This window comes from Tenrec ecaudatus, chromosome 6 (genome assembly GCF_050624435.1).
Source record: "Tenrec ecaudatus isolate mTenEca1 chromosome 6, mTenEca1.hap1, whole genome shotgun sequence".
Taxonomy (NCBI): Eukaryota; Metazoa; Chordata; class Mammalia; order Afrosoricida; family Tenrecidae; genus Tenrec; species Tenrec ecaudatus.
In genome coordinates, this window is record NC_134535.1 from 41,328,679 (window position 1) to 41,353,014 (window position 24,336).

Sequence of the window (24,336 nt, forward strand, 5' to 3'; positions counted from 1 at the left end):
GAAGGTGGGAACACAGTGACAGATTTTGTGTTCTTTGATGCCAAGCAGGTCAAACTTTTGAAGGTCCTTCCCTAAAAGCAGAGTGATAATCTATACATGCACAAAGTTAATATCGAAGTGATTTCAAAACAAAACAAAATACAAAGTGATAATATCTAAATCTTGTATAAGGATGCTTTGAGTGAAAACAAACAATTGGACATTAAAATATTTTAATTTTCTCTTTGGTCTGTTTTTATACTGAAATGTCTTCCTCACTGTTTTCAGTATATAACATGTTACAGAAGGACAGAAAACAACAACAAGAAAGTCCACAAGAACAAAGAAAAAAACACCAAACCGCTGTCAAAGTGTCCCTATCACATCCTGGGTCCAAGATTATAGTGACTCTGATATGACTTGGGGATCTGGTGGTATAGTGGGCTATGCTTTGGGCTATTAACTGCAAAATCAGTGGCTAGACCCCAACAGCCACTCCTCCAAACAAAAATGAAACATTCTGCCCCCAATAAGATTTACTGCCTTTGAACCCCTAGGTAGAGGTTGTGCCATAAGGTTGCTCTGAGTCAGAGTTAACTGATGACAGTGAGGTTTTTAGGTTGCGTGAATTCTAATTTGCCGTTACTGGTTATATGGAGGTAGTACATGGTTTAACCCCTCTAACTTTCTATTTTTCTCTTTCCCCTAACATGTTTTCTCTTAATTGACTTTTTTTACAAAATTAAAATTTGTATTGTGAACTGGGTGAAGATTTACAGAACAAATTACTTTTCCATTCAACAATTCATACACATTATAGTTCATGGCATTAATTGTAAAATTGCAATCCTACAATCACTTATCCCATTTCCTCCCATTGTTTCCCTTTCCATCCTTTTTTCTTCCCCTCTTTAGCTCTTCTTTAAAATTACCCTTGGGTACATGCTGCCCTTGTGCTATCAATGGTTAATTATTCCAAGGAAGACCCATTCCTTTCATGCTGAAGGAACAGCTATTGACAAGGTGAATGAAACATAAGTTCCTTTTCAGGCCTGCAGGAAGGCAGAGGGCCGCAGTGGGAAGCCAGTCTCTATTCTAACAGGCAGTTTAGTTATTTATTCATCTTAATGATTTTACTGATTTTCCATGTTTGAAAGAGGAATTCATTTTCAGCCTGTAATTCACTCCATCATGAGATTTATGTTCCCTCTCAACCCCTCCCCAAGAAATGTCATACTCCCATTAACCTCGTGTATCTACGTTAAGCACGTTAGTAATATATGGTGTATTTGGTTTATTCAAACTGACGGCATATATTTTAGGCAAATGAGAAATAAATAATATCTGTAATCAAGAGTGCTAGAGAAGTGTTCATTGGGGTTAAGTGAAGAGACAGATGAAGAGCTTCGGCCTCCCATGAGAGTTGGGATGCACTGAGCATTTCACAGCATCAGCCAGATAGAAGCATATGAACAATTTAAAGGTAGCGTTTGGCATGGTAGGCAAACCTATAACACCAGAAACATGAACATTCCCTCCCCTTTTACAACTAACTGTATTATTTAATTATTTCTAAGGTATTTTTTAAAAAGTGGAAGCTGTGGATGAGGGGGAATAATCTAAAGGCTGTGAGAATGAGAGGGGGACAGATCGAAGGATATTTGGCATCAAGTGAGTTTATCCTAAATCTGTGAGGTTATTTTTGCAATCAGGAGACTGGCCATTTGCAATAGAACTTAGATTGTGACACTTAGAATCAGCATTGTGGTTTTTGTCCTTCTGCGTAAGAGGCTGAGATGTGTGTTGACCCGCATGGAGACAGTAAAGATGAGCGCTCTATGAAAATGTATTGAGATTCTCCTGCGAAAATTGTTCTTGGTCTGAACATCATATGCTTTGCACAAGAAAGACAAAATTTTTGACTTCATCATGCTTATAAGGAAGGCAAAAATATAATCATAGTTCATCTAAATTAAAATTTATTTTAAGGTTGTGATGCCTACTACCAAAAAAGTACAATGAGGTTCAAAAGTAGAGCTTGAATAGCTATGTTGGAGCATGTTATTTTAGCTAGAGTCATCAGGGATGGCCTCTCTGTTGAGTTATTTAAATTAGGATATGACTGATGATGAAAATCTGCATTCTCCAGTTATGAGAAAGAGAACAAAGATTTAAAAAGTCAGATAGACCTAGAAAACAGAAGCAGCAGGAACTCTTCACTCCTCTTATGAGGCCAGCAGATCCATAATTCCAGAACCAGAAAAAGGTATTATAAGAAAGAAAATTTATATGCCAATAGCTCTCATAAACATAAATGACCCCCCACCCAAATATTAGTAAATCAAATCCAATAATGTCTAAAAAGAATTATACAAGATGGCAAAGAACTTGTTGGGTCTACCTTGACATCCATAAATTTTAAAATAGTTTACTTTTTACATATATAACCATTTGCCTTTATTTGCTATTCGTAGTAAATCATATATTCAACCTTCAAAATAAAGTTACTAAAGGATTTAGCCTACGCTTTTATCCATAAAACTTTCATGTTTCAATTTAATTCATTCTAATTGCATATTTAGAAGGTGACTTTTTCACATAGACAATAATTTTTGATACTCTGAACCTCAGAGCACAAATTTGTCACTTAATTGGTTTATACATTTGTTCAGCTCGCAGTTTCAAAGGCTCTGCCCTATTTCAGCTATTACATGTTCTTATCTACAAAAACAGAAAGATTAACTCACACATATTAAGCAGAACAACTCAGAGTTGAAAATGATAATATAAGATGTGAATATCCATAGAATTTTAATTTTTAATCGGTTTATTCTTCTTTTTATTAGGCAATCCTATAGGGAGAGAAGAGATCTAGAAAGTGGCAAGAACTTTTTCTCAAATCCATGTTCTCTCTCTCCCACACTGAAATATTTTTTAAAAATCATTTTGCGAGGGGGGATATGACATCAGGATTCCTAATCATTTTCAAGCTTAGCTGTGGAGGAACCTTTATTAATAGATGATTTTGGTGGAGGCATATTTGCAGTGTAACAGGTGCGCCATGTGAACCTGTACACCAGGTTGTGCTAGAAAGAGAGCAGAGGCGTTTCTCGTGAGCAATTTCTATTCATCATCGCAGCTTGCATTGCCAGCTTTGATAAATAATTCAGCAAATCTAAGCCACTAATTTCATATTTGAGAACCTTCCATCAGTCAAGGGACTGTGAGATCTTGCTCTGCTTCAAGTAGAAAGAAAAGAAACTGAAAAAAAATAAAGAGGAAAAGATGTTGAGAACATTATAGACCAATTTTCATCAGCGAAAGCCAGGAAGTTAGTTACAATTTTCTTGAAGTACCATAATGGACTAGGTAAATGATCAATGTGCATAACATGCATTGTTTGAGCTGGTACTATGGTAAAATTATCTAAATGAGGAGTCTCAGGTGTTCGGAAAGAGCACCACACCAGTTCAGCACTTGCCGTGGTCCCTCATTTTCATAGATGCACCTTTGGATTTAAACATTTATCTCCTTGAGCACCAAATACGGAGACAGTGCAATGGTATATTGCCTACAAATATCCCTCGTGCCAATTTCTGTTTTTATTACAAATGCAAAAAGACTGTCTGCTACTCTCAGGTTTTAGTTTGCTTTTGCCTGCAACCTACACGATCCACAAATGCTTGACTCAACCTGGAGAGACTTGTTAATTTGGGAGCACGGCTACAAAGCTGACACTGGGTGATACTACGTTCAGGCTACAGTTGCTCTCCGCTGCACTGCCTCTTTCAAAAGGAGAAGTCAGGTCAAATTTAGGGAGGATCACCCCCAACAACCACGTTTCTTTGCTGGACATTTGTGTCAGTGTCTCCAGAACTCCTACCAGCCCTCTTTTCGGGACAAGAAAATGGGTGGTAAAGAGCGAGAGAAGAGTTCTTAGAATTGCTTCAATTCATTTGGAATCCACTAGTCAGCAACTTTATGTCTCAGGTTAATGAGCTGGGAACCTCAGTTTCATAAACTCTGTGAGGTATTGAATTGATCAACCTTTTATTCTACGTGGTTGTTTAGGAAAATGCCCAAGTCAACAGTAACTGCCTTCTGCACATCAGGCTTAATTGTCAGACGTACATTTTAGGATCCTTGGACCACTTTTCTATCAGTTCAGGCTTCTGTGTTTGCTATGATACTAAACGATTTCAAGAATGTCTTAGGGAGAAGGCTCTGGTGATGTACTCCCAAAGCTAGCCGGTGAAAATCCAGTGGACCACAGTGGTTCTGTCATCAATCATGGAGTGGGGCAGCATTGGGCAGGGTTTCATTCTGTTGTGTATTTGAAGACACCAGAGACTCAAAATCAAGACAAATTTTTTTCTATAATGTTTTATTTTCTTATCAAAGACAGTTCCATAATTTCCAGATGTCACCACATTGGCTTCAATGCTCTGTTTATGCAAAGAACTCTATCAAAATTCTGAGCTAACGGGATCTTCACATTTTATGGGACATTAGAGATACAATTGTGCCCACTAATGTGTTGCTGCCTCAATGGGGAGCAGTGTTCTAGATAGTTTATTACCCATCTAGGGTAACATCTAATTATAACTCCATTACCTAATTAAGAGAGGTTTAATGGTCAGGTGTTTCAAAGTCCTTCAGCATGATTATAAAAGCAAGCTGATGGGAAATTTGGACCAACGGTTTTCACTGGAACTTTGCAAGTATTGCATGCTCCATTTAGAGTAATTATGTGTAATTTATCTTCCCAAGAAAGGTATTCACACATTTGCCATAGGTTTCTCCAGAAAAGTAACCAACAGTCACATTTTTATATCTGTTTTGTCCCCTCCGAAGTGGGAGGAAAAACAAGAGATTGAGTGTTAAACCAATAAAACTTAATGTCCCAAGGTCTCCCTGGAACTAAGTCTTGGAAGAAAGAGCCACCAATTCAAAAACCTGATGGAAAGTGGATGAGAAGTGGAGTGTTTTATATATGCATTTCAGGAAGCAGATCGAATATTCCCAAGTCATCATATAAATTAGAAAGCCACTTCACCCCTTCACTGCTGTACAACCATGGCTTGGAAGTCTCTTGGGGAAGGAGCTGGGGGCCCACTGCCCTGCTGTCAATATTTTTAAATGGCTGGAAGGAGGCTTTCTTCCCATACTCTATTTCTCTCTTTCCCTTTCCTTTATCTCACAGTCATTTAATTTTAATCTATTTTTCAAAAGATTTTAAAAAGTATTTGATACACATATAGGAAGCAGGTGTTAGGGGAAGGTCATATTTAGTTAGATAATTTTAGACATATACGAATTTCTATTCAAATAAGAAATTTACATCTTTATGTTGAAATCACTGCTCTAAGTTTCATAACTTTACATTTTTGGTAGCTTCATAATCAAACTCATGTTTGTTTTTTAATAGCTTTTGCAAAACTAATCAACATTAAAAATTATATTCTCTAAAAATGACTGTGATTCATATATTGTACTTTAAATCATTGGTGTTTTTCTCTCTTTTAAAAAATATTTGGAAAGACAAGCAGAGTCGATGTCTTCATTAAGAGGAAAAGGCAAAAATATATTGTGACCCTTCTTTGAGATGCTCCAGATGAACATGGTTTAATTTTTGTAATTTGCCAGTTCTCCATAGGCTCCACCTTAACAATTATCCACCACCAAACAACAAGACTATCAACAATACATTATATGACCTTTTATAATAATCATTTTATTAGGGGCTCATACAACTCTTATCACAATCCATACATATATCAATTGTGTAAAGCACATTTGTACATTCATTGCCCTCATCACTCTCAAAACATTTGCTCTCCACTTAAGCCCCTGGCATCAGGTCCTCATTCCCCACCCACTCCCTGCTCCCCACTCCCTCATGAACCCTTGATAATTTAAAACTGATTATTTTGTCATATCTTGCCCTGTCCGACGTCTCCCTTCACTTACTTTTCTGTTGTCCGTCCCCCAGGGAGGAGGTCACATGTAGATCCTTATAACTGGTTTCCCCTTTCCAATCCACTCTCCCTCTATGTTCCCAGTATCACCACTCACACCACTTGTCCTGAAGGGATCATCCGCCCTGGGTTCCCCGTGTTTCTAGTTCCTATCTGTACCAGTGTACAAATTCTGGTCTAGCCAGATTTGTAAGGTAGAATTGGGATCATGATAGTGGGGGTAGGGTGTGGGGGCCGGGGAGGAAGCATTTAGAAACTAGAGGAAAGTTGTGCTTTTCATTGTTGCTACATCGCACCCTGACTGGTCTCCTCCCTGAGGCCCTTCTGTAAGTGGATGTGCAGTGGCCTACAAATGGGCTTTGGGTCTCAACTCCATACCCCCCTTATTCCCTATGGTAAGATTTTTTGTTCTGATATATGCCTAATACCTGATCCCTTCAATATCTCATGATTGCACAGGCTGGTGTGCTTCTTCCGTGTTGGATTTCTTGCTTCTGAGCTAGATGGCTGCTTGTTTACCTTCAAGCTTTTAAGACCCCAGACACTATATCTTTTGATAGCCAGGCACCATCAGCTTTCTTCACAACATTTGCTAATTCACCCGCTTTGTCTTCAGCAGTTGTGTTGGGAAGGTGAGCATCATAGAATGCCAATTTAATAGAAGAAAGTATTCTTGCATTGAGGGAGTACTTGAGTGGACCCAATGTCTTTTTCCTACCTTAATACTAAACCTATAAATAACTCAAGAGAAATAGAGGAAAGAGCAGGGAGGCAAAGGACATTTATAGAGGTCTAGATAAAGACATGTGCATATGCAAATATATTTATGTATGAAGATGGGGAATAGGTGCTACATTATGTGTCTTTTTATAAATAAGAGTAAGTCTGTATACTTAACTCAAGCTTTTCTTTGGCTTCCCATCATTGTATTAATTAGAATGAGATAGTCTTGAACTAGCCATATTGTATTGAACTAGTTTTAACAGATATGCTGGATTAAGGGTTTTGCCAACATGGCTGCATGAGGGCACATTATTATAAACATTTTGAATGTCAGCATTTTAGTGAGTATTAAAATTCCTCCTGCCCTTTAATAAAACCTTTACCTTTTTAGAATTTCATCCTGAGAGGATAAGGATGAACATGCACAATATTTTTGTTAAAATAACATTTGTACATTGTTCAACATTTTTACATTAAAAGTGTTATTCAAACACATAAGATTTGTATTTATTAAATTGATGAATCAACATGTAACCAACTTGAATGAGTAAATATTTAATTCCATATGGCAAGAGGATCAGAACATGCTGTGAGAATAAGATACACATTTAAACAACACAATGTTTAATTTCTATGCTGCTAAAAATTTTTAGTGGCATGGTGATTAACTGCTCATCTGCTAATTGAGAAGCTGCTTGTTTGAACCGTTTAGTCGTGTCATGGAAGAGATTTGTGACAGTCTGTTTCCATCAAGATGGGATCCTTCTAAGCCCCATAGGACAGATCTGCTCTGTCTTGTAGAGTCAGGATGAATGAACCAGAATCAATGACCATACGCTAGGTTTTTGTTTGTTTTTCCCTTCAAAAACAGGAATGCACATGTGAAAGTATGTATATATGTTTATTTTTATATATTATTTGTTTTTAATACATTTTTAAGAAGTGGTGAATCAAAATGCTACAGTTTTCTTAGATATGTATATATCTAAATGTGATTATTCTTATATCGTTTATATCTATTCATATATCTAAGCACAAATATAGCATGATTATTTGTGGTTATTCTTCAGTATGGTTCATATATTTTAATATATTAAAAATAGATATTAAATACTTTGTAACAATTAATACAATCTTATTTTTAATATTTCATATCATAGTATATATGGTATCTGGTTTTGTCACACTTGCAGGTGGTCTAACTACAATAGTTCAGTTATAAGTATTTGTGAGCCTATATCACTAATTCACTAAATAGGTAATACTTTTATCCTATAGTAGTTCATTTTTATATATGAACTGTACATTGTAATAACGTGTCAGAAAGACAGCTTTCACATGGAGCAATAATGTTGATGCTCTTACAATACTACAACAATACAGATTTTGCTAATACTATTTATCATGGTGGGTTGTTGATTTCCTGTTTCACATAAAAGGAACATGTCATTTCTAGCACACGATCATTAGTTTTGCTGAATAGGAATAGTGTCTCTGATATTGCCAAGAATTCTTGCATGGCATACTTACATGCATTGTCATTTGACGACATCATTTTGGAGAATTAATAATGTGCAATGTTAAAGGTAGACTCATAAAAGCCAATGCTGACTTAAAGACTAAATTTGTTTGACAGACAGTTCTGGGCATAATGTCAGGCATCTCTGTAGGAGATATCCCCTGTGATAGAGATGATGAAGTAAAATGTTTTGTGTGAGAAGAGAATTGCACAGCCGCTTGGAGGGCTTAGAATCTAGGTAAAGAACCGCTAATGAGATAGTACAACAATGATTAATACTGTGTGCCAGGCACTGGCAGACACGCATGGAGAGCTACACAGGTCGACTCTTTTAGATAATCTTTGCTCCCAAAAGAAAGAGCTCCAGCAATTGTGCTGGGATATCTCAGTGTCTAAACATTTAGTCTAATTGAAAACCCAATAACACTACTGGATGGCTTTTGATGAAAAGTCTTCATTTAGAACTGGGGTAGATACTCAAACACAGAACATGATGGTTCCAGGTGAGTCAGATTCAGAATGGATGAATCTGATCCATTTACAATAATTCTGAATAGAAAAACAAGACACCTAGATGACAGCTGGGGAAACACCAATGAGAAAATGGGATAATGAAGAGATGGGGAGAAGAGACTGCCTTTCTCCATGCATAAAGACAACCAAACAGTGATTCTGTACCTCCATATCAAAACAAAACAACAACAAATTCCCACTGGCGTTGAGTCAATCTCAACTCACAGCAACCCCATAGTTATCACCTAGAACAGAGTGGGACTGTCCCTTTGGGCTTCTGAGACTTTACATCTTTGTAGGGTCCGCAACCTCATTTTACTCCCTCAGAGAAACAGCTCAATGTGTAACCCACTAAACCACCGGTATCCTTTGACAACTCTTTGAGAGCAGTCTAAAATGGGGCACAAGCGAGTCCTTAAAACGTCAGAAGAACACATTTTGAAGATGGCTGCAGAGACTTCGACAGAGTCCAAAGCATTCTCTATTTGCCGTGTGTGTGTTCCTTTGACCAAAGTGGACGTGTTATGGCCGATTACACTCATGAAGAACATGCAGAGAGAGTAAAGTGAAATACAGCCTGGTGGCCACAAGAGGAATCTTTGGATGTTGCAAATGGTTATTTCTCTTGGCTGCTAACCCAAAGGTTAGAGATTCAAATCCATCCAGAAGCACCTTAAGTAGATCTAATGATTTACTCCCCAAAGGTCACACAGTTTTAGCCAGTTTTCCCTCTATGCACACGAGGTCATCATGATGTTCTAGATGAGAAATGAGAGCTCAAATTCAAATATAACGTAGAGATGCAGCCACTGAGTCTCCAAAAGAACAGAGATGGAATGAAGGTAAAGACGCGTCACCCAGATGCGGGAGGCCACCAGCACTAGGCCGAAGTGTGTCCAGGGGCTTACAGAACACCACATTTAAACAGCATGGGGAGAGCAAATGCATGCATGGTGGCCGATCAGTACATCATCATTACAAGGAAAATGACAGGAGTGAGAATAAGTCGATGACTGGGATAAGATAGCAAAATTTACAAGATTGGCACTGGGTCTTCTAATCAAAATATGATTGGAAGGCAGGATCTGATTCCTGAAACTATAGATCCAGATTCCATCAAAGCATACCAGGTAAGTGCAACAAGGCTAGGTTGTCTCTCCCTGGGTGTGCTAGGAGAGAGGTAGTCATCTACTTTTTAATGCTGTCTACCTGAGACCAAAATTATTCATGGTACTGATGCATAGTCAGACATAATTCAGTGAGGACTGAATCTACATGGAGAATCATAAATCGAATGCTTGCATTATGAACTATAGTCTTCTGTGTACCCCAGGGCTAAGCATGTAAGCTCTAATACAATGAGTCAGAGTTGATTCAACAACCATGGGCTTGGGGACCTTGGAAATGAAGTCGAGATTGAGATACACGCTTTTCTTGCTCCACAGGAGGCCAGGGTCAGATTGAAGGCAACTTGATCTCGCATAAGGTAGGGGCAGAAAATCAACCATATTGAATCTGTAGCTTGAGTAAGAAGAGTGGTTCCTACTATTCATATTGCAGTGTTCCTTCAGAGCATGGGGCTTCTAGAAAGAGGAGCTACCCTCCAGTCAGGGAAGCCTAGTCTTGGAAGAGTCCAGTGATTCTAAGAACGTGAAGGGCACCTTTAAAACTTGGAGCAGGAAACCAGCTCACGACCCTACTCCAAACTCAATCATGCCATACCTCCTTGTCGCGTGTTTACTCTGGATCTGATGGCGCTAGTTCAAGGAGGAGTGAAATGACCTTTATTGGGGTTGCAGACCTAGTGCTTTCAGATTGTAGAAGTAATATCAGCCTCACAGGCAGGAAATCCTTTCTAGACGGGAAAAAGATTTTGTGTTTGGAAAGTCCAATTCTGGTCAGAAAGTTAATTTTTTATTTCACCTCTTGGAAGAGGTAGGAGAAGAAAGAGTTAAGAATATATTTCTTTTCGTGTCACTTCATGTGACCTCAAAAATTGGTTACAAAGTGAATGTGATGAGATCATCCCTTGGACACTGTGTTTTAATTTCTAAATTTTGCCATTTTGTTTTTTGCTGTTTAAAGGTTATATTGAGGCATATTTAAAATTATGAGTATATGTAATTTGACTATTTAAAGACCATAATAAAACACATAGCAGCATGCCCAAAGTACAGTTTAACAAGAGAACATAAATAAATTATCGTAGTTTTCCCATGTTTCTCTATCAATTTGCATTCTTTCCTCACACCAGAAGTCACCATTGAACTTGGAAATACTTGTCACGTTGCTTTTCTTTCAATGATACTGTAGGATGGACTGTAATTTTAGTTTTCTCTCTTAGATAGAAGACATTGTATTATGTGATTCAGAATATGTTTTAAATTTTTTCTTACTCAAGCTTATCTGTTTTGAACTGCAATTATATTGGTAGACATAGAAGGAGATGAATTTTTATTGCTATATAAGATTCCATTGTGTGACTAACCAACAATATTTATCTGCTCCAGCCTGTGTATGGAAAATGATCACTACATGTTCGGTATTATACTGTTGGTGCTTTGTTTTGCTAACACTGTCTCTTGTGGACTTTTAAAGAACTGTACCTGTAGCTAACATAATGATTAATGGAGGAAATATTGAAAGTGTCAAGAATTTTATCTTGTTGGGTCCACAATCAATACTCCTGGAAGCAAGTCCAGAAATCAAATGACAGGTTGCATTAGGCAAATATGCTGCACAAGGGCTATTTAAAGTGTCGAAGAGCAAGCATATCACCGTGGGGACTGTGCTGGGCCTGACCCAAGCCACTGTAGTGCTAATCGCCTCATGAGCATGTGAAATTCGACAGTGAGTAAGAAAGACGCCATGAGAATATGAGGTCGTTTGTCCTGCCTTCTTTATACAATCGTCATATTATTCATTTTTCTATATAATTCTTGATTTCTTTCTTTACTTGATTTAATAAATTAATGAGAGAATGTGTTGGAATTCTCTTTGGGGATAATATGTTTGTTTAACTATTAAAGGATGTTGTTTTGCAAAGTTAAATCTTGGTATAAGTAAGTCAAAATATTTTATTTTCCTGACTGAATTTATTTCTGACATTACATGCGTGGGGAAGGCAGTAATGCCTTGTGTGCATGAGACCTGAGGGAAAGGAAGGCCCCCAAATAGCTGAGGCATTTAGCATCAATCATAAACATTTGCTAGAAAGAGTGTTAGGGGACAAATAGAAGGATTTGGACTTCAATTGATTTATATAAAATAAATAAATGCTTTTATTTATTTCACATCAGATTCATACCTGCTATGCACAACTCTTGCAATCATTTTGTTTGCTTACCCCTTTGTCAGGCCTGGTTGACAAGAGGCACAAATCCAGAGACACTCATATATGTGTAAGCGAGAGCTTTATATCAAAGAGCAATTGTATATTGAATATTGATAAAACATCCTGGCCCAGTCCAGATCAAGTCCATAAGTCCAATAATTTGCCATAAGTCTGATACTAGTCCATAAATCCCCCTTCATACTCAAGCAGTCACATGCAATGCTGCAAAATGCAGGAAGATCACAGGCCTGTGGGTGCAAAGTCCTGTGGATCCAATGGCGGTGCAAGCATGTCCGAGCTGGCGCAAGTCTCCGTGAGGCTCTTCCAGCTCTCGGAGCATTCCTCTTCAACAGGAAGGCGAAGCAGAGAGATTGTGTGTGGCCCACCCCCAGGGAGAGCGAGAGGCGGCTTGCCTGGGAAAGCCATGTATCTTGGCAGCCCTCCAATCAAGATGCAAACTGATTGACAGCCTAAACTCTGCCCACATGGTCCTATGGGAGCCATGTTGGCACAGAAAACATAACTATCACACTTCTACCTAGTACTGTGAACTTACTTGAATAGAATTCTGTGTTTCCTTGACCAATTATTTTAGATTTTCAGGAAGCAAGGTTCTTACATGCCTAAAGATGCATATAAATTTTGTTTTCATCTGTGGCCACATATTAGCACTTTACATCAAATTGTACCTCGCTTCATGTTTTATAACAGCTACTTTTCTAAACAATCCCCTGAACAGTTACTATAAAGCTACATAGTCAATATAAAGCTAAAACCACAGTCTAATATCCGAAATATTATTTATAACATATTACCATTTTTTGGGACCTGTCCAAAACTGCGAAGTCCAGAATGCAATGGCAAGGAAGATTTCAATAAATATGAACAGTTCCATGCCATGAGTTCATATCAATCTCCACCCTTGGTCTCTGATCTAAGGTACTCATGTTTTATTACCTCATGGATTCAAGGCTTTTGTAATTTATTGCAATAGTTTGAGAGCATACATGATCCTATAGCAATCATGAAAAACCTCGAATGGTATCCTAACATAAAATTGTACATTGAGGCATTTTAGTGAATTATATTAGTCCTACATTTACTTCAATAAATAAAATATTTCAATCAATGCAGTATTCTATTAGTATAAACCAGTTTAAAATATGATTCAATTTTCTATTCTGAAAATAGATAAATTTGCTTTTATTGTATTGACATAAACACAATATATGAATATTATATTATAGATCTGAAGACTGTGTATTATCTTCTTGAGAAACAATATTAAAGTATATGAAGGAATATTTAATGACTGGATGTGTCTTTAAATAATGAAGTATGAACGTGTCTTGGTAATACAACAAGGAAAACATACAGCAGTTTTCATCAAGTTGCGTCTAACTCATGATGCTTCATGTGTGCCAGAGATGAGCCGTGCTCCACACAGAAAGGAGCAACAGTAGAGCGAAATGACCAGGCCATTCTTCCAAAGCACTGCCAGTGGATGGTGGTAACAAGTACTAACCGGAAGGTCTTCTTTTTAATTCCTTTGTTCTTGCAGCTACCTTAGCTATGTTCATGTAAAAGGAATTAAACCTATTTCATGTACCATTTGATAGGCAACATTTGGATATTTATTATATATTCATTTTAGTTTTCAAATTTTCTGACAGAACATTCTGTACGTCTGTAGAATTAATGATGATACTTATTTTTAACACCTTCTGACTTCCCTTGTGTTTCATTGCAATACTATTACCAAAGGATTTCTAAAATTTTACATGATTTTTTTCTTAATGTTCAAGTAACTGCATTGTGTGTGTAATAATAAGCTTTATCGGTATTTGCTTTCTTCAAGCCTATTAATTTTGGGGAAGGCACATCTGCAGTGGATTAGGATTTAATTGTTTTATTTACTCTTGTTCAACAACAACAACAACAAAGCAGAGAGGTCCTATTTTTTGTTTTCCTTCCCTCTGGAAACTTGCTAAGCCTAATGAAAATTGTAAAAGGTCAGTTAAAGGTTTACTGATTTCCTTGCTCTTTCCCCTTCATCTTCTTACTGTTTTACATGCCACGTACAGTTGGTGCTTTATCACTTTCAAGTGCATCTCAACCTTTAAAAATGGAAAATTTTATTTCTCTTTGTTCCTGAATTTGTCTGCTTTGCCTAAAATATTTTAATCAATGCTATATAATTTTAGCATAAACCAATTAAGTATATGATTTTATTTTCTATTCTGAAAACATGATTTTTATTGACATATGCACAATATACAGACATGAACTTATAAATTTGAAGAGTGCATGTTACTTTCTAGAGAAACAATATGAAAGGCTTTCAAGAAATATGTTTCCTAAGATCCTAGACATTTAAGTAAATAATTATATTCCCTTCAAGCAATCTAGTTTTCTAGCAATCTATATTCCCTACAATCTAGTTTTCTTGGTATATATGTAATTGTCTGATAATAGCTTAGGTTATTTTTTAAGTTTTATCAGCTTTCATAAACCATGAAATTTATCACTTGAAAATAAATGTTCAAATCAATGATCACATATGACATTGAAAACTTCAGCATCAGAAAACATCTCTGTTATTTCCTATTTAAAAAATCACTTTATTGGGGGCTCATACAACTCTTAGCACAACTCATCCATCCATCCATGAGGTCAAAAACATTTGTGCACTTGTTGCCACCATCATCTGCTTTCCTGCTATTTTCCTATTATTCATTATTAGATGAAATATAGTTTAAGTGTGCTTCCAACAGAACATCCAATTAGGAAAAATGTATTTCTAGTCCATATCTATTTATAAATGGTAATGCACACCAGACAAAAATGGTTTGGTTTTTGTTTGGTTTACTTGATGCTTTTTTACATGCAGGTAGCAATATTTAAAGTGAAGAGAGAATGTTCACACATAATAAATGTGTGCCTTTCATATAATATCAATAACCTCCTTGTAATATAACTCTGAAAGAAGATGTTTGATGTTTCTCTTTATTTTATTTTTTATATCAACTATGGACCAGTAAATGTTAATTTTCAAGGGAACAGGGAGCTAAAAGAGTGCAAAACTAGATTTAGAATCCAGGCCAGTGCTTTCTGACACATATGAGTCTGGCCCAAGGTGAGAGAAAGAACATTCCTAAGACCTTGAGTCACAGTGTTTAAAGGGATGGTAGATTGATCTCTGACATAGCATTTGGCTACAAATAAGAAAACAAACACGCATGTATGTGTCTCCAAATATGCAAGTGGTTTTATTGGTACTATCATACTGAAAACAAGTTCTAGGATCTCACTGGCTGTTTGAAATTGTCACCTGGGCCAGTGCTCTTGTTAATTATTTTCTTTCTTTCTTTAGTTTTTGGTCGTCATTTACATAGTAAGTGAAATTCTTCTCTGACAATTTCCATATATCTTGTTCAGTGATATTACTGACATTTTTCAAATCATCAATTGCTACCTTAATTGTGTTCTACTCCTTGTCCCCTTATTTTCTCATATTTGCTTTATGGTAGATATTGAAGGACAATTAGCCACAAAATTGGCAGGACAAAACCACCAGCCATTCCATAGTAAAGATTTACAACCTCAGAAAAACATAAAACCCATCACTACTGTAAGTGCAAGGCTCAGGGCCATGTCTGACCACCTGTGCCTCTTCAGGGGGAGAAGGAGAACCATCGCCTCATCAACCTAAGGCCAACTGCCACATGGCAGAGGGCAGCCATGCTGCCACCCTTTACTGAGCTCTCTCTTCTACGAAGACAAGAATGTGTGCACATGTATGCATATGTACCATACATATTATTATGTACATGTACACACATATGCAACATATGTGTGCATATACAGTATACATATACGTGATGTATATGTATATCGTATATATGCATATATACAGCATATATGTACAGTATATATAAAACTTCACTGTTGGTGACCAGGGCGAGAAGGAGGAGGAGAAAACATTCTGTAGAACATAGGTAATGGTTATTTTGTTGAGAAGAAAAATAATACTGAATCTGGGTGTAGTGTCAATATATTACTAAAGTAAACAATGCAGAGTGTGCGAAAAAAAGTAAAGTAACTGATATCACTGAGAAGCACTAGAGGTAATAGGCTGCTGATAGTAATTAATTTTATGCATATGATGTATAACATGGGAAGAGCTCCAGAAAAAGAAGTAAGAAAATCGCATGTGGATGGGCATAGGTATGTAGGTATACGTTTAAGTATGATGCACGCAAATGAAAGGTAAGAACAGAGGAAAGTGTCTGTGTGTACAATAAATACAAATATGTGTCTATAGGCACATATAATCATTAAAGACACAACTACCAATATTCCAAAGGCACAACAAAAACCTCTTTGCTGCTGATTTTAAAGGCTTACGACCACAGTCTCTGAGATAACAGTCAATTGGCATAAGTTCAAGTTCTATGTTTTAATAGTAGCATCTAAAGTCTTAAAAATCTACAAAGAGGCAGTGGCACGTAACGCTTAGCCACGCAGGCGCAGTGGCGGCCGGATGGCGGAGTTGGTACCTTTTGCGGTCCCCACCGAGAATGACAAGACCCTGGTGCTGTGGGAGTTGAGCTCTGGGCCTTCAGCCGAAGACTTGCAGCGTTCTCTGTTCACAGTGTTCTCCCCGTTTGGCCTGCTGTAGTCAGTCCGCGTCTTCCCCTACGCCGCAGAGGCCCGGCCTGGCTTCTATGCCATCGTCAAGTTTTATTCCGCCAGGGATGCTCCCAGAGCGCAAAGGGCATGCGACCAGAAGCAGCTTTTTTAGAATTCTCCAGTGAAGGTTCATCTTGGCACCAAACATAAGGCAGTTCACCATCGGGCCCTTGCCCTAAACAGCTCTCGATGCCAAGAACTTGCAAACTACTACTTTGGTTTCAACGGATGGTCAACAAGGATCATGAAGCTTCAGAATCTTTCCGACCTGGAAGAAGGGGAAACTGCAGAGAGGGCCGCAGCTCAGCAGCAGAGCCGGAGGTTCTTCTGTGCTCTGGAGGTGGTACTGCCAGCCTATGCGTGCAGGAGTCCTGGAGTCGGCCTGGCGGAGGAGCCTTTGGATAAGCAGGAAGAGGGACCATTGTCGATCCTCATGAAAAGGAAGCTGACCCAGAAGTTGGCCATTCAGAAGGCTTTGTCCAATGCATTCCAGAAACTGTTGGTCGTGGTTTCAGAAAACGGTAATAGCTGTGGAATACCGACCCAGTGAGGAGGCCATAGATGCCCCAACCGAAGCAGAGTCGCTGCAGGACTTAAGGCACGTCCCTTCCTTTGCCGGCGAGCAGGGCGGCCACGGGGAGGAAGACCGTCCGCATCTCGGCGCCCAGGAGGACGCGTTATGGCTGCCAGGCACAGGCTAGCCCTCTGGGCTGCCTGGAAGGGGGCTGCTGGCGCCGGAGCGCAAGGACCGACATCCCTAATCCTGCCTAGTCTTGGGACATGAAGTCTGTCCCTTTGCCAGGGCCCCAGTGGCTCCAGGAAAAGGGCTAGAGGCCATCTTGGCTTGTACAGGCTCTCTGAGTTAATAAAGGTGGTGCGTAAACAAACAAACAAAAAATATCTACAAAGAATATACCCAGAATACAATTATTAATCTTTTCTTTTCAGGAACAAAACAGTGAGAAGGTAACCAAATATCAGAGGGGAAACCAATCTACATTCTGATAGTCCACCAAAAGGGCACTTCCATTCTGTCCTGTAGGGTCACAGGGGTCAGAATTGACCCAATGGCTATGAGGAGAGCTGTCTGAGCGTTCTGTGTGGCCAATGTAACAAGCACGATGCACATGCTGTACTACCTGAAATTGATTGCTGCCATGGTGAGAGGTGACACTCCTGTATTCCAAGAGTGTACAGCCTTGCAAAGCAGATAGACTCATATTTTTCCCACAGAGAAGTTGGTGGGTTTGAACCAGCAACCTCACAGCTAGCTATCCAATACTTACCTGATTGTCCACCAGGGTGGAAGAGCAAGTGATGAACTGAAGTTGCTGTCCACAGAATTTCTTTCTTCTCAGGAAAGTCTCAGTTTTGCTCTTGAAGCCTCTGTATGGATAGGATCAGACCCAGACAGATAATCTACGATAACCGCTCTCACTTAAAATCAAGTGACTATAGATTTGAATTACATCTGCAAAATGCCTTCACGGCTCTACCTGGATTAGCATTTGCTTCAAGAACCTAACAAGTAAATATATGAAAGTGACCATCACATTCTGTTCTCTCCTGTTCCAACTTTTGTGGGTTCTGGAATTTTAAGGCATTTTTATATTTTCTTTTTCATGCCAAAGAGAGGTTTTAATATCATTGAATATGCCCGTCGTCTCTATTCATGATCTCTCTAGATTTGGACCTCAGTACGTGTATTTTGGATTGATTTTCTTATGACCTCGTCCTTCCTCACTTTTAGGGGCTTTTCTTCTGGGTACTTTGCCTACAAGACTGACTGCATTTTCTGAGTCTAGATTGATTTGGAACAATAATAATGTCTATATCACTTTGATATGATAATATTCACTTTTCTGCGTATCAGGGATTTCAAAGTGCTGGAAAAATAACTCTTTGAAGATAAAATACATATTTATATGTTTTGGCCATCGAGGTTTATTTCTTTCACATTTTGCATGTGAATTTTTCAACATCATCCTGAACAAGAACTAGGTTCTTCTGCCCTTTCCCAGAATTATACTGCTGTGCAAAGATAAATACAATTACATTTCTCTCCGAGGCACACTATTTAATAAATGACAATTAATTTGTTCATATTATTTTTAAATAACATTAAAATTTTGCATGCTATTTTTTGTTTTTGATCCCTCATTTTGTATACATGTCTAATTCCATGAAACATTATTGATATTTATCTGAATGAGGAAATAACAAATCACTTAGGGAGTTCATAGGAGCAGCTGAATAGTATTTCTGGGGAGTTTAGAAAATATGTTATTGCTTAGTAGATGATGTTGACCTCTATATTGAAATATGAATGAGCTTGGCAGGCTAAGAAGGGAGTATTCTATGTTAGAGGACAGAGGGCAGACATCATGATAAAAAATGCTGAGGAAGAAAAGGGCATGGTATATGTAATAATGAGAAGTTCATAGGAAACGGAAGATTGAGTGTATAAAGTGAAATCAAGCTCTAGAAGCTAGATGGGCTTGTACTTGAGGAGTCACATATGTCAAGTTCAGGAGAAAATAGGCAATTGAAAGCCAGCAAACCTTTTTAGGCTTTAATGTCTCATGATATTTATCTATTCGCCATCGGTGCCTATCAGGATTCCTGAAATACAGCAAACATTCAGGAAATATTTTTTGGTGATTAAATGCAGTCTGTATGGTGCACAAGGATCAAGCCTTTTTCATTAAAAACAAAATAGCTCTTTTTGGTGTATTCAGGACTGGATTGTTGTGGGGCAGTTGAGAAATGGGTGTCAGAAAGACAAGAGAGAAGTTCGAGGAGAATGGGTTTAAGAATTTTTCTCCTACCTTAAACATTTTAAAAGATAGATTTTTTTATTTGTATACAAAATTTAAGTATGTTTGTATGAAAAAGATCCAGTAGTTATGGATTACAGTATTAAATCATCTTGAAACTCATCTCTGAGCATTAACGTTTACAGACATATAAAAACTATATCAGATGTAGAATAATGTTCTGCAATTTTATAGGATTTTTGTGCTCTTTTTCTGTGTGGAAGAATCTGAAAAATATCTTTGTACATTGGATCAATTTTCAAAAATTTGCCAACATATTTTTTGTGACAGCAAAGATATTCAAAAGATAACTAGAAATTGGACCTGAAATGATAGTTGAGCCCTGGTATTGTATTTCCTTTCAGCTGATAAATAATTGGTTTGTATCTAAGGATAATACTTTCTGATAGGATGAAGTACTTCAGTGTTTTTCAGGAAACTTTATGTTTTCTGAGCAGAAATTGATCCCAAAGATTAAAGAATTCATGGCTTTAGTTTCAAGTTAGACATATTGAATCTATTTTTATTTAATGCAAACACAGAGATACACTTAAAAAGCACAACAACAACAAAACATTCCTCTTGGGAAAAGGGTAGGATTGCCTCAAAATACATTTTTTGTCGTTTTTTTTCCTGTGTTTGTCAACCTTAACCCCCAGAACAAAGTAATTTGTTTCTAGATTTATGCAGTTTAAGATAGATAATGCACACATACACAGTTTCTACAATTTGATCCAGGTAATTCAGAATTAGAGAGACATCTTTAACTACATCCCTTCAACTGAAGATTTCTTGGAAGTACATCCATTCTATCATTCTTCCTGCTGGCTCTTTCCTTAAGAAAGACACACACAAAAGCATAGTGTTGTGCCCAAAGGTATCTCAGTCCCACATGGTAAGGAGAACATGTGGGAAAAAAATAATTTTGACTGAGTCATCTGTCAACTTCACTTTTACTATTTACAATTCAAGCTGACTTTATGGTTGACTTTTCACAAATAACTGATCATTGTTTGTCTCTTAGCTTGTCCACGAACCCCTAAAATGTGAATCTATATGCTTCCAATATCATTTCATAACCCAAACCAAACTCACTGCCATTGAGTCAATGCTGACTCATAGAGACCCCATGTGGGTTTCTGAGTAGGAAGCCCAGTCCTTCATGGAGCTGCTGGTAATTTTGAACTCCCAATCAAATGGATCCAAGTTCAGTATCTTAAAATCTCTAATCCAGCTTTGAGGGCTATCATAATTCAGAAGGCATTAACATGATTTAATTATATACTAAGACATATCAGTCAATAAATATGTGCTTGGAAAACTTAATGAGGTGTAGCTTATTAAATATCAAAGTGTCAGGATATGATAAAATTGGCCAGAGGCCCTTCAATTTCATTACAGCAGTGGACACTGGTAAACATCTTGCCTTAGAAGGCATGTTCTACTTGTTTGTTCACCGAATGATTTTTCATGATTATTTGTAAGCACTAGCCATAAGGTTTTAATGAGAGTAGACTTAGAGAAATAAGCAAATCATCTAATAATTCTATAGCATCTAGATTGTAATATATTAATTTTTAACTTATGAGTATACCATTCTACCAAATTGAGTCCAAAAATATGATACAATGCAAAATGTATACTATTTGCTGTAGGCTGTAACAAAGAAACTTGTGAAAGGCCTTCTTTTTCTAGAGTATATATCTTTGCTAACAAATTTTAAGTGCAGAAATGTACAAACTCATAGGTATAATTTATTTTCAACTTATCCCTGTTTCCATTTTCCTAAAATTATTTCCAGTTCTATAATTCATTAGCAGTTTTTATTGTTCTCCTGTCTCTTAACTTTTTATCTTTCCTGACTCCTTTTTCACATTTCCCACATTACAAAGTAACAGTTGCCAACTTAAACTTTACTGCCCTGAGAAATGGGGAGTTAAAATGTAGCAGGCACAGAATTTATGCCTGAAGTGATGAGAAAGTTTTGGAAGCAAAGAGCAGAATTGTTATCCACCATTTTCAGTATAATTAATACCACTGAAGTGTACGCTTATGTGCGGAGGAGATGAGCCAGTCAGGGTGCAGTATAGCACTGATGGAAACATACAACTTTCCTCTAGTTCTTTAATGCTTCCTCCACACCAATATCATGACCCCAATTCTACCTTACAAATCTGGCTAGAACAGAGCATTCACATGGGTACAGACAAGAATTAAAAACACAAGGGATAGAGGAGAGATAAACCCTTCAGGAACAATATTGAGAGAAGCCATACCAGGAGGGAAAGGTGAAGGTTGGGGGAGAGAGGGACAACTGATCACAATGATCTACCTATAACCCCCTCCCAGGGGGATAGACAAAAGAAAAGTGGGTGAAGGGAGATATATGTCAATGTATGACATGAAAATATAGATAATGGAAATTATCAAGGGTTCATGAGGGAGTGGGCTACAGGAGGCGGGGGGGGGGGGGCGGGGGGAATGAAGAGCTGATACCAAGGGCTCAAGTAGAAAGAAAATGTTTTGAAAATGATGATGATAGCAAATGTACAAATGTGCTTGAAACAATGTATGTATGTATGTATGCATAGTGATAAGAGCTATATGAGCCCCCAGTAAAATTATTTATTAATTAAAAAGAAAAAAATAATTAAATTTGTTAGATTATTATTATGAGGGTAAGTAAAAAATCTTGCTATATTTGTTCCAATTTATACATGATTTTTTTTCCCAAATGAAATGTCTTTAAACTTAACTCTTTCCTTAGCCCTCAAACCTAAACAGTGGTCTGAGTGGCTTAAAGAAAAATGGGGGAAAGTGAAACTGAAATGGACTTGGAGTCTTGTGACAAACAAGTTCACTTTAAACAATAACACACACACACAAAACTTAACTCTGCAATGATTGTGGGTCTGCAAATACATTCTCTCATTAATATACTTGCCTTGGTCAAGTCTCTAAAACAACTGCTGCAGGGTCCATTCTGACTCACAGTGACCCCTTCGGACAGAGTAGTACTACACCTTGGGATTTTTGAGGTGTAAAATAACAGAATGGATATTGTGTTAGGATAAATGTTTTTGTCTTGGTTTTCTAGAGAAGAAAAAGCAGTGACTACATATATATGATTAGATAGATAGATGATAGATAGATAGATAGATAGATAGATAGATAGATAGATAGATAGATAGATAGAGATAGGTCTTAAAATACATCTCTGTCACTCTCTATCTATAAAGAAAAAAAGGCTCAGAGTGTTGAATAAGTGGTTCAATTCAGTAAGGTTGTCAGATATTGTACAGCAGGCTTTTCTTGACTTGCGTGTCTACCTGGAGCTAGAAAGACAGAAAGGTGAGCGAAAACAAGAGGTGGAGGCATACATGGATCAGCAGGTCTGATGTTATAGCAGGCCATGGCTAGCTGCCAGGATCAGCAGGCAATATTGCAGGTGCAGGTACACATCCCAAGAGACCGGATGAAGGATCCCTGCCAGAGGAAGGAAGGAGGGAAGGAAGGAAGGAAGGAAGGAAGGAAGGAAGGAAGGAAGGAAGGAAGGAAGGAAGGAAGGAAGGAAAAAAATAAGGAAGCAGATATCCCCAGAATCACTTTGATAGATAACAAAATGAGCCACACCTCCAAGGAGACATCATCAGGATGGAGCCTGCACCTTATGGGGAAGGGCTCACTGACATACCATAGAGAATCCTGGCAGGTAAAGTTGACACAAACCCTTCCTCTCATGGGTGTCAAAAATATTGCTGGAAACCAGGTAGCTCAACGAGTTAATCTTTTCATCATTCAAAAGATAAAAGCTAGTGAAGAGCACTGATTGACATTTATGATCCAGAGAGTAATATTTAATCAGAACGGTGACTTGGGAAGGGATTTAGTAGGCTGGCTAAGTTCAAGGAGAAAAGTCAGATGAGAAAGGTATGCTAACTGTTCTGTGGGAATTCCAAAGGAGGGATCTCGATAGATTGTCTATAAGGACACAGGAAAACCATGAAGGCTTAAAAATAAAGATATTTTATAAAAACAGATTAAAAGAGGATTAAAAGGAATGATTGAAGCTGCTTATTCTTTGTGTGGTAGCAAAGGATCTCCTATGAGCACTTCACTAGGAAATTGGATCCCACCCACCCTCCATTTCTGATCTTGCCCTTCAGACTTCTGCTAAACAGCATCAAAAAGGAACCCAATTTTAATCCCTCAAGGATGCTAGAACCTTTTGATGTTGTGCAAATAGGAGAGCCCAGAATTCTTCAAGGAAGGATTAGAGAAACTGAAACAATCCTTTCGAAGTGTGTATTCCTACACAGGGGATATGCAGAGAAAATAATTATTTTACATATTTATTTCATTTTCTTTTAATTAATGTATGTGTATGTGTGTGTGTAGGTATATAGACAGGCTTCAAAAAGTTCATAGATAAATGGAATTAAAGATAATGGAACTTTTCCATGAACTTGTTAATATATATATAATTTTAAATTTAAAAATACCTTTGGAAATATAATAAAGAATGAATTTAGCATCACTGAAATTTATAAATAAATACTACACATCTTACTGAAAATGTAATACAGGTGAGCCTACAGGTTAAATTTCAAAAGAAGTAAAACTCTTGATATGTTTTAAGAAAAACTTCTACACAAAGAATGTATTTTTATATTATTATTTTATAATTCTCAACAACAATCAAGATTTCCATGTAAATCTCTCAATAAAACAAAAGTAATTTTCAAAACTAATAATTTCTTAAATTTTACAAAAGAGAATTGA

The 24,336-nt window shown here is 37.5% G+C and overlaps 1 pseudogene; it reads left to right on the forward strand.

The window, feature by feature from the left end:
- The first annotated feature begins 16,589 nt into the window (after window positions 1-16,589).
- LOC142450787 (RAD52 motif-containing protein 1 pseudogene) lies at window positions 16,590-17,469 on the forward strand (annotated as a pseudogene).
- The last annotated feature ends 6,867 nt before the right edge of the window (window positions 17,470-24,336 follow it).